This window comes from Macrotis lagotis, chromosome 2 (assembly GCF_037893015.1).
Source record: "Macrotis lagotis isolate mMagLag1 chromosome 2, bilby.v1.9.chrom.fasta, whole genome shotgun sequence".
Classification (NCBI taxonomy): domain Eukaryota; kingdom Metazoa; phylum Chordata; class Mammalia; order Peramelemorphia; family Peramelidae; genus Macrotis; species Macrotis lagotis.
The window spans coordinates 215,131,861-215,147,970 of NC_133659.1; positions in this window are offsets into that span (position 1 = coordinate 215,131,861).

Genomic DNA, 16,110 nt, shown 5'->3' on the forward strand with positions numbered 1-16,110 from the left:
AAGTATCTCTGATAAAGAACTTAATTCTAAAACATATAGAGAATTGAGTCAAAGTTATAAGACTACAAGTCATTCCCTAATTGATAAATGGTCAAATGATATAACCAGGCAGTTTTCAGATGAAGAAATTAAAACTATCTATAGTCATTTGAAAAAATGCTCTAAATCAATATTAATTAGAGAAATGCAAATTAAAATCACCACACACTTCTAAGATTAGCTATTATGAGAGAAAACGAAAATGATAAATGCTGGAGGGGATGTGGGAAAACTGGGACACTAATGCATTATTGATGGAGTTCTGAACTGATCCAACCATTCTGCAGAAGAAGGTCATAAAATTGTCATAAAAAGGGTCATAAAATTGTGTATTTTGATCTTATAATACCTTTATTAGTTCTACATCCAAAGAGATCATATAAAAGGGAAAAGGACCCACATGTGCAAAAATATTAATAAATGCTCTTTGTGGTGACAACGATTTAGAAATTGAGGGGACACCTATCATTTGGGGGGAATAACTGAATAAATTGTGATATTTTAATATAATGGAATACTATTGTTTTAAAAGGAATCATGAGCAGTGAATTTTTGAAAAATCTGGACTTGCATGAATTGATGCTGAGCAAATTGAGTAGAATTAGGAGAACACTCTACACAATATTAGTAATATTGTGCGATAATCAGCTGTGGAGTCTGAATGCAAACCAAAGCATACCATTTTTCACTTTTTAAAATTTGTTTTTTTCTTTCTCATAATTTTTTCCTTTTGTTTCTTCTGTCTTTGACAACACAACTAATATGGAAATATGTTTATTATGATATGCATGCATAACCTTTATCAGATTGTAGGTTGTCTTGGAGAGGAGAGGAGGTAGGGGAGGAGGGAGAAAATTTCACAAAATTGAATGTTGAAAAATATCTCAACATGTAATTGGAAAAAACAAAACACTATTAAGATATATATTTATATATTTTGTTTATATAAATCTCTCTCTCTCTCTCTCTCTCAATAAAATCCCAAAAAGAAGGACACAACTGGAACAACTGAGTAACAATGAGAGATGGGAAGCAACCTAGAGATAAGATCTTCTTTGAGAAGGACAAACATCATGTAACCTTTAGTTAAATGAATGGGTCACTTAACCTCTTTCATTTATTCATCTCTAAAGGAAGATATTGGACAGCCAGATGATTTTAAAAGTCTCATCATTTCTAAAATTTTTGAATTTCTTGAACAATAGGAGGAGAGTGGGATGGCTTGTCTTTGAGAAATTTCACATTGTTTTTGATTACCTCAAACTCCTCCCTGAAATAGAAGTTTGTCCTTTAAATACTAATGTTTTATCTAGTGATGCTGCATGACTGTGAGACATGAAATGTTTCTGAAGGATTCAAGATGAGGGCTTTTTTAGAGGGCAATGAAGAGGTATATAGTGAGTCTAAGTAGGCAACGCATAAATCAATATTTGTGCAACAGGATATTGTACAACATAAAGGATATTATCAGAGATATATTTGATGAGAAAAACTGGACTCAGAATCTGCATTGCAAAAATAATAATGTCTAATAATAGACATATATGGAAATATAGGGGTTTTTTTTTTAGGGAAAACTCCATTGATTCCTATGCTCTCTGGTGTGTTTTTTAGATTTTGTTTTTTCAGTTAGTATAGATATATTAATATGTATATCAGTTTAAGGGTTGCATATTTTACCTCATTTGATCCTTATAACAATCCTGTGGGTTGGGTACTATTATTATCCCTATTTTATAGATGATAAAACTGAGGCTAAAAAGGGTTAAGTGACCTGCCCAGGATCACATGGCTGGATTCAAACTCAGGTGTTCCTGACTCCAAGTCCAACATTCTGTACACCATTTGGTGCTTGCAGAAGTTTCTTCATCCTTCTCTATGACCCACCTGTGGGGCAGATAGATGACCTGGTAGATAAGAGTTCCTAGCCTGGAGTCAAGAAGATCTCTCTTTCAAATTTAGCCTCAGATACAAGAGAAATGGCAAACCATTCCTGTATCAGAGCTTCTGACAATCACATTCCCTTTTTTTTTTTAAGGTTTTTGCAAGGGAGCTCCCATGTAAATGTCCAAAACTAGCTATGAATTCTGAGAATTGTTATCCAAGAAAGACAGTTAGTCTTGATTTGAAAGGGAATGTGGGGGCAGCTAGGTGGCACAGTCGATAAAGCACCGGCCCTGGAGTCAGGAGTACCTGGGTTCAAATCCAATCTCAGACGCTTAATAATTACCCAGCTGTGTGGCCTTGGGCAAGACACTTAACCCCATTTGCTTTGCAAAAACCTAAAAAAAAAAAAAAAAAAAAAAAAAAAGAAGCTGTGATAAAAGGGTAAGTCCAAAAAGAATGGAATCTGCCAAAAGGATGAGTTTTCCTGACTCTAGGCCTAGCACTTTTTGAGTTCAAATCTGGTCTCAGATAGTTACTAGATATGTGATCTTGGGTAAGTTACTTAACCTTGTTTGCTTGTTACCTTATCTGTAAAGTGACATGGAGAAGTAAGTAGCAAATCACTTTGGTATTTTTTTCAAAAAATCATGAAGAGTTGGACAGAACTGAAACAACTGAACAACAAAAAGAGCAAGTGACTTTGAGGGAAATCAGTCTCAAGACTGTTTCTTCCCTGAGTGTGAAATTTTGAAGATCCTTGCAAAAATCAATCGTGGTGCAATACCAGCACTTATCAGAACAAGAATGGTTAACACAGTGTTTTAGGAAATCACTTAATAAATGTGATTAAGACCAAAGATACATCAACAGTGCATTGTAATAGCCATAGTCAGTGCATAGCATGACTTCACAGGCTGCTTCAGTGACTATACATCTAAATTACATGACAACATAAATGTTATAATAATAAATTAATATCCATATAACATAAACCATAACAGCAAAGAAACTTTAAAGTGATAATAGAAACAATAGACCTGCAAAACCTTCAGCCGCAGAAGCAGCATCATTTACAAAAATAGCTAACAGGATGAGCCACTGCGGCCCTCTGAGTGGGGGAAGGGCCTCAGACCCTCTCTCCCCTGGAACCAGTTTTTGTTTCTGTTGTTTTGGTTCTTCCTGGCCCTGCTATCAGTAGTTCTGTAGACTAATAGCCTTCCTTCTCAATTTGGGGCATCCCTCTGCTATGATGGTTCTCAACGCCCATAGGTCCCTCTAGGGACCTCCATTTTAAAGGTAAAGTAAGGATGACTATGCTTCATCCCCCCTCCTGACTATACTTCTGACTCTCTGGACTTCACCACACTACCTCTTTCTCTCTTCCTTCTCCCCATTCTTCAGTTTCTTTTTATGGCATATTTTCGATTAGAAAGTAAGCCCCTTATAGACAGAAACTGTCTTTATTTTTGTTAATAATTTGTTTCCCAGAGGTTAGCATAGTATCAGCTTCATGGTAAATCCTCTATGGGTGCTTTTAGATAAAGGATATTTAAGATTGTTACACATTTAAGTGTTTCAAAGTTTCAAAAGGATTGGGCGGGGGAGAGAGAGAGAGAGAGAGAGAGAGAGAGAGAGAGAGAGAGAGAGAGAGAGAAAGAAACAGTTATTTGAGATCTTTAGTCCATGCCAAGATTTCCGAGAAGCCAGACAATGAGGCGTAAAGTCCCTGCCACAGCAGTAGCAGAGATGAAGACTATCCCCCCATCAGCTATGCTGCATTTGAAAGTGAACTTGGTGGGGTGCTTGCTACTTAGAAATGGTGTTAAATCTGAATCCACTCTCCTTATGGAGATGAAATGGAGGAGAATGTATTCCTAGCTGCTTGGGGCAAATGTTGATTATTTCTGTGCTTGCTTAACTTTAAAATCCCTAGTCAACATTTGGATAGCACTTTAAAATTTTCAAGGAATTTTATATATGCAACCCTGGATGTTAGGTGTTATTATTATTCCCATTTTAAAGATGAGGGAACTGAGGCACACAAACATTAGGTGACACTTGTGGTCACACAGGATATGAAAATGTAGGTTGGAATACTCAGGTATTCTAGATTCCAAGTTCAAAACTATCCACTATGTTACCCAGCTCCTTAAATATGTCTTTGTAAAAGTTAATTAATGCTAACTGGTTAAATTCAGCTGAGATGCTAATTACTGACAGGGTGAGAGTGGGAAGAAAAATTAGACCCAGGATTTAGAGCCCAGCTATGACATTAGGGAAAGACACTACTGTGCTCCACAGGGGTATCTTAGGACTCTGAGAGTGTGATGTAAGGGGTTTTGCTCTGGGAGAAGGAAGCTAGAGTAATTGTTACAAGAACAAAAGCAAAACAAAGCAAACATGATAGTCTTTGGAAGGCTGAAATATAGGAGAATGAAGACCAGAAATCCCAGGTATAAGTGTTAGGCTCCCTGGAAGTCTCTGGGGGTAGAGTGGAATGTGGGACTCTTCCTTCTCTTTAGAAGCCTCTGAAGCACTGTCCTGATTCTTCTACAGTGTTTGGGCAAACACTTTCACAGCTTCCTTATTCACCAGGACCTAACCAATCTCCCACCCTTTGGTTCCTCTTAAGCTCTTCCTCGATTAGTTATCCACTGACTACTGGGAACAATGGAAGAAATGTTCTAGATTATAGTAAGCAAAAGGCTACACTGGCTGGGTCTTTGTCACTATCTACATTAGGGGGACCCATATTTCTGCCTCCTCCACAACTTTGGTTTGTGCCTATGTTTGATATTGCTGTCCATGGGGCTATGCCATCCTGATTGTGAGACCAAATGCCAGTGGGACCTGATTCCAAGATTGTCCTTCTATACTGGGATCCTGACATTTCCTCTCCTACCCCTTGGCTCCCATTCCAGGTCAACCAGGTCAAAAATAATACTAGAGGCTCTGCTATTGCTGGGGACAGATCTTGCCTCCCAGTATGTCAGGGCTGAGCAGTTCCCCTCAATGGGAAGGGGTCCTGTTCTTAGTTAGTCCACCATATTGATAGGGTCAGAATAGTCAAATCAATAAACATTTATTACGTATCTATTATGTATTGTGTTCAGCTGCAGGCATACAAAAAAGAGGCAAAAGACAATCTCTGCCCCCATCTCAGTAGATTATAGTCTGATGGATAAGCAAGGCTCAGGCAACTTGGAGAGGGGTGCCACTTTCTGGCAATTATCATCTTCAATGAACAAAGTATGTCCTGTTGCCAGTTATCATCCACCAGGAATCCCTGACATCTCAAACTCACAAGGCTGCCACTAAGACTAGGAATGTCCAGCTCTGGATCCTATGTTAAAGGAAAGGGAAAAAATACAAAATAAGACATGAAAACCAGAGACTCCTCCTCTAAGCCAGGATACATGCTCTATTTGATATGTGCAAGCAGTAGCCATTTCTGGTAGAATAGAGAGAAATCATAGGACTCTGAAAGTCTTCCTTTCTCACCTCCCTTTTCTGGAGAGAGGGAGGGAGGGAGAGAGAGGGAGGGAGAGAGAGAGAGAGAGAGAGAGAGAGAGAGAGAGAGAGAGACAGAGACAGAGAGAGAGAGAGAGACAGAGACAGAGACAGAAAGACAGAGAGACAGAGAGAGAGACAGAGACAGAGAGAGAGAGACAGAGATAGAGACAGAGACACAGAGACACAGAGACAGAGAGACACACAGAGAGAGACAGAGACACACACACAGAGGAGAGAAGAGAGACTCAGAGATAGACAGAGACAGAGATTCAGAGATACAGACACAGAGACAGAGTGGGGGAGGAAGGGAGAGAGAGGAGGGAGAGAGAGAGAGACTCACATTTTTAAACTGATGCAACCCCCTATAAATTGAAAATATTGGTCAACTGGAAAAGTCTCCGGGCTCTTGTTGAGGATCAAACAATGCATTTCAAGTGTACCAAAGATTCCCAACAAATCCAAGTGGCACAGCTCCCAGTGTCCTCCCAAAGATCACATGAAAAGATCCAAGAAGTTTCTTCAGCACAGTTTCAGACTGTCTCAACATTATAGACTTCAGTGGGTTAGGACAATTATCACTCTGAAATTAAAAAAATCATGCAACAAATGATAACTTATTGAAGTTTTCTTCAGGTAGTTTTTAAAGACAAGGAACATGTTTAGATCTGTCTCTAAAAATATTCATAGACAGTTTATGCTCTTTCCTCCCATGGATGATGGGAAGGGGTACTTCACAGTAAGTAGGCACCACTGATAGAAACATCATCATCAGTGCCACCAAAAGTATGGAAACCTTATTATCATATGCAATGATTTTCATATTTGTCTACATTTTGATGAGACCATTCTGGGTCGATACTGTTAACTAATTCCAAATGTTGTAGGAAAGACCAGAATCAAGTTTACCTTCTGACTCAATACTGCAGTGAAATGAAATATTTGTAGCTCTTCCAGTTAACAAAAGGAGATTTACTTAGCCAAAGTAGGGGAAGAATATTCAATAAGGATATTAAGTTAGGATATTGCAGTATATTGATTCATCTGAAAGTAGCTCTCTTGCCTCTTTTTTTGTCCAGCCAAGCATCCAACAGGAGTTCCTGGTGGCTTTTTGTACACAGACTACCAGGAAGCCGTGTCAACATGACTTAGTCTTGAGACAACTAAATCATTTAAAAAAATTTTTTTATTGATTTGTTTTTAACTTGCCTAGATTTTAAAAAGAGTAATATTGATCAATACCTGAGAAAAAAGTCTGATATTATATGTAATGTTCCATGGATCCCAAACTCTGTAAAGGAGCAGGGGGTGTTATCTTTTCATCTCTTCTTTGGAATCAAGCTTCTTCTTCTTCTTCTTTTTCCTTCTCTTCTTTTCCCCTTTTCTTCTTCTCTTCTTTATTCTTCAGTAATTCTACAACATGTTGTTTTAGTTGTTTTATGGTTGTTCTGGTTGTTCTTTCTATTCACATTATTGTAGTCATTGTGCACATTGTTTTCCTAGTTTTGCTTGTTTCACTTTACATCTGTTCATGTGTCTTTTCATGCTTCTTGTAATCATCATGTTCATTCTTTCTTTTTTTAATTTTTTAAAAGATTTGGGGCGGCTAGGTGATGTAGTAGATAGAGCACCGGCCCTGGAGTCAGGAGTACCTGGGTTCAAATCTGGCCTCAGACACTTAATAATTACCTAGCTGTGTGGCCTTGGGCAAGCCACTTAACCCCATTTGCCTTGCAAAAAAAGAAAAAAGAAAAAAAGAAAAAAAAAAGAATGGTTATATGGGGTAGCTAAGTGATATAGTAGATAAAGCCCCTGACCTGGAGTCAGGAAGACCTGAGTTCAAATGTGGCCTCAGATACTTACCAGCTGTATGATTCTGGGCAAGACACTACTTATCCCCAGTTGTCTCCAAAACAAAACAGAATTGTTACATCAAATCAGGGCTTCACTAATAATTGTATTATTGTGCTTCTCTTTCCACAACTTCTCTAGTATTGACTACTTCCTTCTTTTATCATCTTTGCCATTTTGCTAGGTATAAGGGAAAACTTCTGGGTAGTTTTAATTTGCATTTTCTTATTATTAGCAACTTGGGTCATTCTTCCCTTACCTCCCCCTCCCCCAATGTGGTTAACATTTTAAAATTCTTTTGAGAACTGACTGTTCATGTCCTTTGACCCACTTGATTATTGAGGAGAGACTTTTGACTTTATATATTACTGCTGGATGTCTATTTATTTTGGATGCCAAACCTTTTACAAAGATTTTCAGTTCTCATATTGGTGAAGTTAGGACCCTCATTTTGAGGAATGGTTCAAATCAGCCATCCTTCATTCCCAGGACTTTAGTCACAATACCCCAGGTGGGTACCTTCCTCCCCACTTCTGACCTTTCAGTTCTCCTTTTATGTGTGGTCTTCCCCTTTGAAACTCCTTGACAATAAAGACTCTTTTTTCCTATATTGTACCCCTAGCACCTTGTACATGTTTGCACATGGTGAACCTTGAATAAATGCTCATTGTCTTGAAAATTCAGTTGCTTTAATAGAAGCAGAGTGTTCAGAATTGAAGAAATGATGGTCCTGTTATACTCAATCTTTCACTTCTGGAGTGTAGCTTACAGATCTGAGTACCACATTTTTTTTTTTTTTTTTTTTTAGTTTTTGCAAGGCAATGGGGTTGAGTGGCTTGCCTAAGGCCACACAGCCAGGTGAGTACCACATTTTTGAAGGAACATGGAATGAGTTTAGACAGGGTGACCAGGATGATAAGGGACTTGAAATCCCTTCCTGCATAATTTAAAATTAGAGATTAGAGAAATTATTTAGCTAGAGAATAATTGCCTTAGAGGGATTGTAGTAGTTATATAAAAATTGCTATTGGAGAATTAGATTTTTTTTCTTCTTAAATGCAATAACTGATGGAAGGAGAGTAAGATTTCAGTTTTTCATAAGAAAAATTTTCCTAACATTTAAAGGTGCATCAAAATGGTATAGGTGAGGGGGTGGGGTAATGATTAGAACTAAGCTTTCCTCACCAGAATGTTAAGTGAAGACTGATTGACCATTTGGAGATGTCTATCAGATTTGTGATTTGATTGTGAGCTGGAAGAGGCCCTCTGAGGCCTTTCCAGATCTAGGATTCTGTGATTCTATTGAGTACAGGTTATAAACTGATTGTTTAGAAGTAGACCCAGGGATTAAGAACTTTACTTAGTCCTGGAGAAGTAGGGAAGGGTAGAGATGGGAGAGGGAATAGTTTCTATTCAAATCCTCCATATTGTTCAATTGAACTGAAGGGATAAGGAAGGTGATAGTATCAGAGGATTTTAGTTGAGAAAAAAGGGAAGATAAGGAATATATGAATGTCTTCACATTAAATTGAAGTACCCAAGGACAAAGAAGAAAGAAAACAGAAGGTGAATTGGTAAGTAGTATGGAGTTAGAAGGATAGGGATGATAGTATATAGAAGAAGAAAACAGGAAAAGTGAGTCTTGCTTAGGCTTGAGTCTGCAAAACAGGAATGAAGAAAAAAAGGAATTTGGAAGATAGATTGGAGACATGTTCTGGGACTAGGAGATGAAAAGTGAGTGGAGAATTTTGCTCTGATTATCTTTTACTCATTGATCTGTTTTTACAGAATGCTAGATCTGGAAAGAGTTCTTTGTAATTATGAAGCCTAATTCTCTCATTTTGTTTATAAGGAACTGAGATGCTCTGTGTGTGTATATAATATGTGTGCTCACCCATGCTGAGTACTTAGCCCAAGGTCATAGAACTTGTCAGAATTAGAACTTAAAACTTAGTTTTTTCTGACTCCAGGTTCAGCATTCTTGAGTCTTTAACACATTAGCTTCCTCAGATAAAAGACCTATAAAACTGAAAAATTGGCTTCTAGCCTACTGTTCATACTATTCTCCTTTTTAAGGCAGCTAGGTGGCACAATATATGAGTGCCTGACCTGAAGTCAGGAAGACTAATATTCTTTTTTTTTTTTTTTTTTTTTTTTTTTTTAGGTTTTTGCAAGGCAAATGGGGTTAAGTGGCTTGCCCAAGGCCACACAGCTAGGTAATTATTAAGTGTCTGAGACCGGATTTGAACCCAGGTACTCCTGACTCCAGGGCTGGTGCTTTATCCACTGCCACCTAGCTGCCCCACGACTAATATTCTTGAGTTCAAATCAGATCTCTGATATTTATTAGCTGTGACCCTGGGCAAGTCACCTAACACTGATGTCCCAGTTTCCTCATCTGTAATATTAATGGGAGAAAGAACTGATAAAATGACTCTGCCAAGAAACTCCAAATAAGGTCAAGAAAAATACAACATGATTCAACAACTCTCCTTTAAGGTAGTCATAATTCCCTCTATAGTTTACTATTATACTCAGAAATTGGCATTCATCTTTATTTCTGTTACCTTTATAACATTACGCAATCACTGGGGTTTTCTGGGATGAGGGGAGACACTCTTAGCTTTGGAGTTTTACAAGAAGACTATATTTAGTCCTGGAGAAACCTGCCTTCTATGGAGAGCAAGTGTATTTCTCTAAGGTCCTACCCCCAGATCCCTGAGGAGAATCAGTTAAAAATGAGATATGGTTCATATCCTGGGTTTCCTCCAAAGGGAGAAGTAAAAAGATTTTTGGTATGAAATATAAATCAGATATAGAAAGAAATGGTTATGGAAGATTTACAAGTTTGTATGAATAAAGATTTAAATAAACAACAGTAGTACATTACAGCTTCTGCTATACTTTCCTGAGTGACATGCAAAAAATATGTTAATTCCCTTGAATCATTTTGTGGGACTGCTAAATTGTTTTTTCACCTTCACTTTGTCACTTCACTGTCCAGAAAATTTCTTCCAGATCTATGTGTTCTGGAAAGCAAGTCAAGGTTTAGATTTGTCCTCTTGCTTGTATCATTTTCAGGAATTTATCACTAATCAAAAAATGAGAGTGATTGCCTCTCAAAAATGCAGCCATCATTGCTGGAGGAGTCAGTAGCTCCCCAACTTTTTTTTAAAAAAAAATTTTTGCAAGGTAATGGGGTTAAGCGACTTGCCCAAGGACGCAGCTAAGTAAGTATTAAGTATCTAAAGTCAAATTTGAACTCAGGTCCTCCTGAGTCCAGGGTAGATGATTGTGCCACCTAGTTTGCTCTGCTCCCAAACTCTTGAATTCATAAGGTTACTTCCAAGACTGTTAATCATTCGATCTCAGTATCTTTCTTGGTTATCAATATCCAAGAAAGAATTACAAAGCACAAGAACAGACTTATGAGAGATATGATAAATGAGACCATTACAGAGGATTCTTTAAATTTGTGCATCTCACATTTAATTTGAATTAGTACAATTCTGTTTTACTTATAGAACATAGTGCCTTTTTTTTTTTGATGTGGGTACTTCATACTGGGTGTTCCTTTACCATCATCATCTATGTCATACAATCAATTCCCTATTAATTGCACCACTTAGCCACCCCCCCTTTTTTGTTTGTTTTTGCAAGGCAATGGGGTTAAATGACTTGCCCAAGGTCACATAGCTAGGTAATTATTAAGTATCTGATGCTAGATTTGAACCATGCAATCAATTCCAAAATTCTTCAGAGGGACCTTGAAAGTGTTTTTGTGCTTCTGATTTCCATGTGAGCACTTTTCCTTATATGAATTCTCTGTAAAATAATTCAGGCAAGCATTCATTTGCCATTCCACCAACATGTCCAGCCTTTCAGAGTTGTACTCTTTGCAATAGAATTTGAATGCTTGGCAGTTTAGCTCAAGAAAGAATCTCAGTATCTGATGCTTTATCCTGTCAGGTGATCTTCAGAATCTTCCCAAGACATTTCAAATGGAAGGAACTCAGTTTCTTAACATGGTACTGGCATGCTGCCCATGTTTCACAGCCATACAGCAATGAGGTTGACACAATGGCTCTGTAGACCTTCAGTTCAGTAGGCAATCTAATACCTATCCTCTTCCACACTTTCCTTTGAAACACTGAGCTAGGGCTGGCAATGCATACTTCAACCTTATTATCATTATGTACATTCCTGGAAAGTATACTACCAAGGAAAATGAATTTATCCACAGTATTCAGAACTTTTCTATTTGCTGTAACTCATGGTTCTACATATGGATGGTGTAGTTCAGGCTGGTGGAGAACCTGTGCTTTCTTGGTTTTAGGCTCAAATTAGTACAAGCAAATGAGAATCCCCTCATCCCACAAAACCCCAGTGATTGTATAATGTTATAAAGGTAACAGAAATAAAGATGAATGCTAATTTCTGAGTATAATAGTAAACTATAGTGGGAATTATGACTACCTTAAAAGAGAGTTGTTGAATCATGTTCTATTTTTCTTGACCTTATTTGGAGTTTCTTGGAAGAATCATTTTGTCAGTTCTTTCTCCCACTCATATTACAGATGAGGAAACTGAGGCATCAGGGTCAAGTGACTTGCCCAGGGTCACAGCTAATAAATATCAGAGGTCTGATTTGAACTCAACTCTGAAAGGCTGGACATGTTGGTAGAATGCCAAATGAATGCTTGCCTGAATTATTTTACAGAGAATTCATACAAGAAAGGTACTCACATGGAAATCAGAAATCATCTCAGCTTCAGAAGCCCAATCGTCAGCAAACAAAAAAAAAATCACGCACCTACTTTCCCTCTACTTTAGACCAGTTAAATATTTTACCATCAGTGTGGCAGCTGACCTTGATGTTGTGCTTGCCCTTATTGAAGATGTCCGACAACATTACTGAAAACAAGACCGTTGCAATACCAAAGTGGGAAATGTGAGCTCTTCAGAACTTGAAGAGGTCAATAAATCTCTAAGCTTTCTTTTTTTAGAAGAATAAATGACAGTAGCTATATCTAGAATCATCTGAATTCCCTCCATCTAGTATATTCCCCAGAACTTAGTTATGTGGGCTGAATCCTGAATTTTCTTATACTTGATTTTTCAACTTTGGTCCCCATATGAGTAAATTTATATCTTGCATCAACCTCATTGCTGTATGGCTTTGAAACATGGGCTGCATGCCAGTGCCATGTTAAGAAATTGAATTCCTTCCATTTGAAATATCTTGGGAAGATTCTGAAGATCACCTGACAGGATAAAGCATCAGACACTGAGATTCTTTCTTGAGCTAAACTGCCAAGCATTCAAATATACTATTCTTAGTATACTTGCTATACTATACTTAGTAACTATTCTTAGTTAACTTCTTACTCTTTTTCTTTTTAGATTTTTGCAAGGCAAATGGGGTTAAGTGGCTTGCCCAAGGCCACACAGCTAGGTAATTATTAAGTGTCTGAGGATGGATTTGAACTCAGGTCCTCCTGATGGCAGTACTCTATCCACTGCATCACCTAGCCGCCCCAACCTTCTTACTCTTATGAGTGACTATTCCATCATTCTAACTGGAGCTTCTGCTACCATGAGAGTCAATCTTATGTCTAATTTAAGTCAACCTTATGTCCACAGCACAGATGGATGACAGTGCTTTCAAGAAGTAAGGCCAGGGAAGCTATGTGGAGCTCTAAACTGGCAATCAAGAGGTTCTGAGGTCAAATCCAGTCTCAGACATTTAATAATTACCTAGCTGTGTGACCTTGGGCAAGTCATTTAATTCCATTTCCTTAAATTAAATAAATAAAAAGAAAAAAAGTAGTACCTCTTTTAGGTCTCTGATCAACAAAATTGTGGCAATATGAAGGATTCAAGTAACTCCAAGGAAAAAACAGTGAAGATATACTGAATTCCTTCCCAGGTGAAATCACCTGTCTATTCTCAGGTATCATTATAAAGAAAAAGGCATTGGTAAGATTAATAATTCCATGCCACTCACCTGTGTCTTGGCTGCTTGAGTTACTATATTGACAAGATCGAGAATAGCCACATCAATTTGCATAACTACTTTGTTCAGTTCCCTGTAGCAACATTGTAGGACAGCTCGGTGTAGGACAGTGGCTAGAAAGCTGGACATGGAATTGGGTCGACATGGGTTCAATCTTTCTAGCTGAGTGATCTTAGGCAAGTCATTTATTGAACAACAATGATTCTCCTTTTGTACTCTGAGTTAACCCTGTTTACCTCAGTTTCCTCATCTATAAAATGAACTGGAGAAGGAAATGGTATTTCTATGCCAGTATCTGCCAAGAAAAACCATCATAAAGAGTCGGACATTCCTAAAAATACTGAATAAAAAAAGAGTTTACTTCATTTTTGTCACCATTCTATCTAGCTGGTCATAGAGTCCAGCTCCCTAGAGAGTCTGAAAATATATTTAACTACTCCAAAAAATTCAGACACCTATCCCAACTTAAATGGAGATGGGCTGTTACATACTGATTGGAGTCAGGTCCAGACCCCAAAACCATGCTTTAGTTGGCTCTCTTTTGACCATGTCACCATTCTGCTCTGGTTTTATCTTGAACTAGACTTTTAGAGGCCATGCCCTGGAGAATCTAAACCACTCAGCACTCCTGCCAAGGGACCTTACGGTCCTGATGGGTGAGAGCTAGTCATGGCTGGACTTCTCAGATCACCAACCATGTTTCTTAGTGTTATTATGTAACTTGCCTCTGCTTCTATATCCTCAGTCATACTTTCAAAGACTGCCTAAGAGGAGCTAATCCAGACAGTTTTGAAACTCCTTTCTTGGGGTTGTGCTGTTGTGATTGAGGAGAGTTCATCTTATTTACTAGGTCCCAGATGGCCAGTCATACTTAACTCCAGCCTTCTTTCTTTCTTTTTCTTTCACCCCACCCCTTTACTTCATGCTTTGAGATGAGTAATCAAATCCACAGAATCATTACTTCCAGAAAGTACATGATAATCAACTGTTCTATGGCTCCATTCTCCATCACTGAAACTTCCCAGATTAAAATGCACTTCCCTAGCAATCAGCACTTAATATCTATGGTCCTCCCTTAGGGTCCCTCTATTGCTGCTCTAATATGAAATGCTATATTGCAGTCATTATGTAAAAGAATGGGGCGGGGTGGAACAAAACCAAAAATGTCTCAGTCTCTGTTCTCGAAGAGATTATGTTCTAATGGGGGAATAAGCAGTTAATAAATGCCTTTCATTTAATTCATTTTAAAATTAACTTGCATTTATTTATTTGTATATAGATAACGCCAGGTAAAATATACATTTCTAGATTTTATTCTTTCTTGGCTTTACATATCTTTAGGGCCTTAGCCCACTACCTCTTAAATTGTTTATTAAATTAAATTGAATTCTAGCTAATTTTACATAGAAAGATTTATTATTTTGAGTAATGTTGCCATCTTGTGGCCTATTATGGTATTGGTAATAAAGAAATTTGAGGCTATATTTTCTTTGACTCCTCTCTAAGTAAAAATAGGATCAGGTCTTGGCTAGTATTGTACAGGATGGACTAGAGATTATCTACTTCTACCTTGGTGTTCCTTGAAGTGCTATTATTTCACATAGAGAAATTGAGCTCTTGCTTCTCAGTCCTTTCATCTAAGTCTGGGATAGAGGATGAATATAGTCCGAGCTCCGCTGAATCCTTTCATTGATTATATAAATTTGTACAGTTAGGACTTTCAGATATATTTCCTTCTTCCATCCAAAGTATCTTTTATTGTAACAAAGGACAATAGCGAATAAACCCAATGAACTCAGATACAAATTTACAACCACAGTCTCCACCCATTTAATGAAAGGAGATTAAAATAATCCCAGGTACATTATTTTGGCAGTCAAGTTATCTTGGTGGGGAATCTATTCACAGTGGATGGAAACCAGATTCTCTGACCTAACCCTGGGTGAGAGTCATTGAGGCCATATGAGTTTGGAAATATAGAGACTTTGGTTTCTAATCTCATTTGACTTTTTATTTCTTGTTAAGTCTTGCGTAACTCAATTCATTTCTGTGAGCCTCAAATTTTTCTAGAATGAAGGAATTGTACTAAACCATCTCTGGGCTTCCTTGCAGTTTTGATATGACATACTATGGATGACTGGCATTTTTTAGGTCATATAATTTATTGTAGCTTAAAAATTCATCAATTCACCAATAGTACAAAACTAAACAGCACTATAAGTTACTGCTTGTACAGAAAAATAGACTATATGTCATCTTGAGGAAAATATCTCTATCCTCCTCTTATACAATTCACCACCCCCCAGCTCTTTAATGCCTACAAAGAGGTGGGGGAAAGGGAAAAGGGAAAGTGAGATTCTTCTCTGTGACCATTTTGAGTCACAGAACACCAGAATTGGAAGGAATTTTGGGGATCTTCTAATCTAACCCTCTCATTTTATAGATATGAAAATGAAGATCCAGAAGAGAAAGTGAGTTGCTTAAGACCACCTAGGTAGTTAAGAGGAAGCTAGGTCACACAGTGGATAGAGCTTGAACTAGGAGTCAAGAATGTCTGAATTCAAATCCAACCTCAGATATTACTAATTGTGATCCTTACTGATGTGATCCTAAGTAAGTCACTTAGCCTTTGTATGTCTCAATTTCCTCATCTGCAAAAATGAGAGTAATAATAATAATAATAATAATAATAATAATAATAATAATATCTCTTATTTCCCAGGGTTTTTGCAAGGATCAAATGAGATAATTTTTGTAAAGTACTTTGGAAACTTTAAATTAAGACATAAATGCTAGCTTTTACTAAT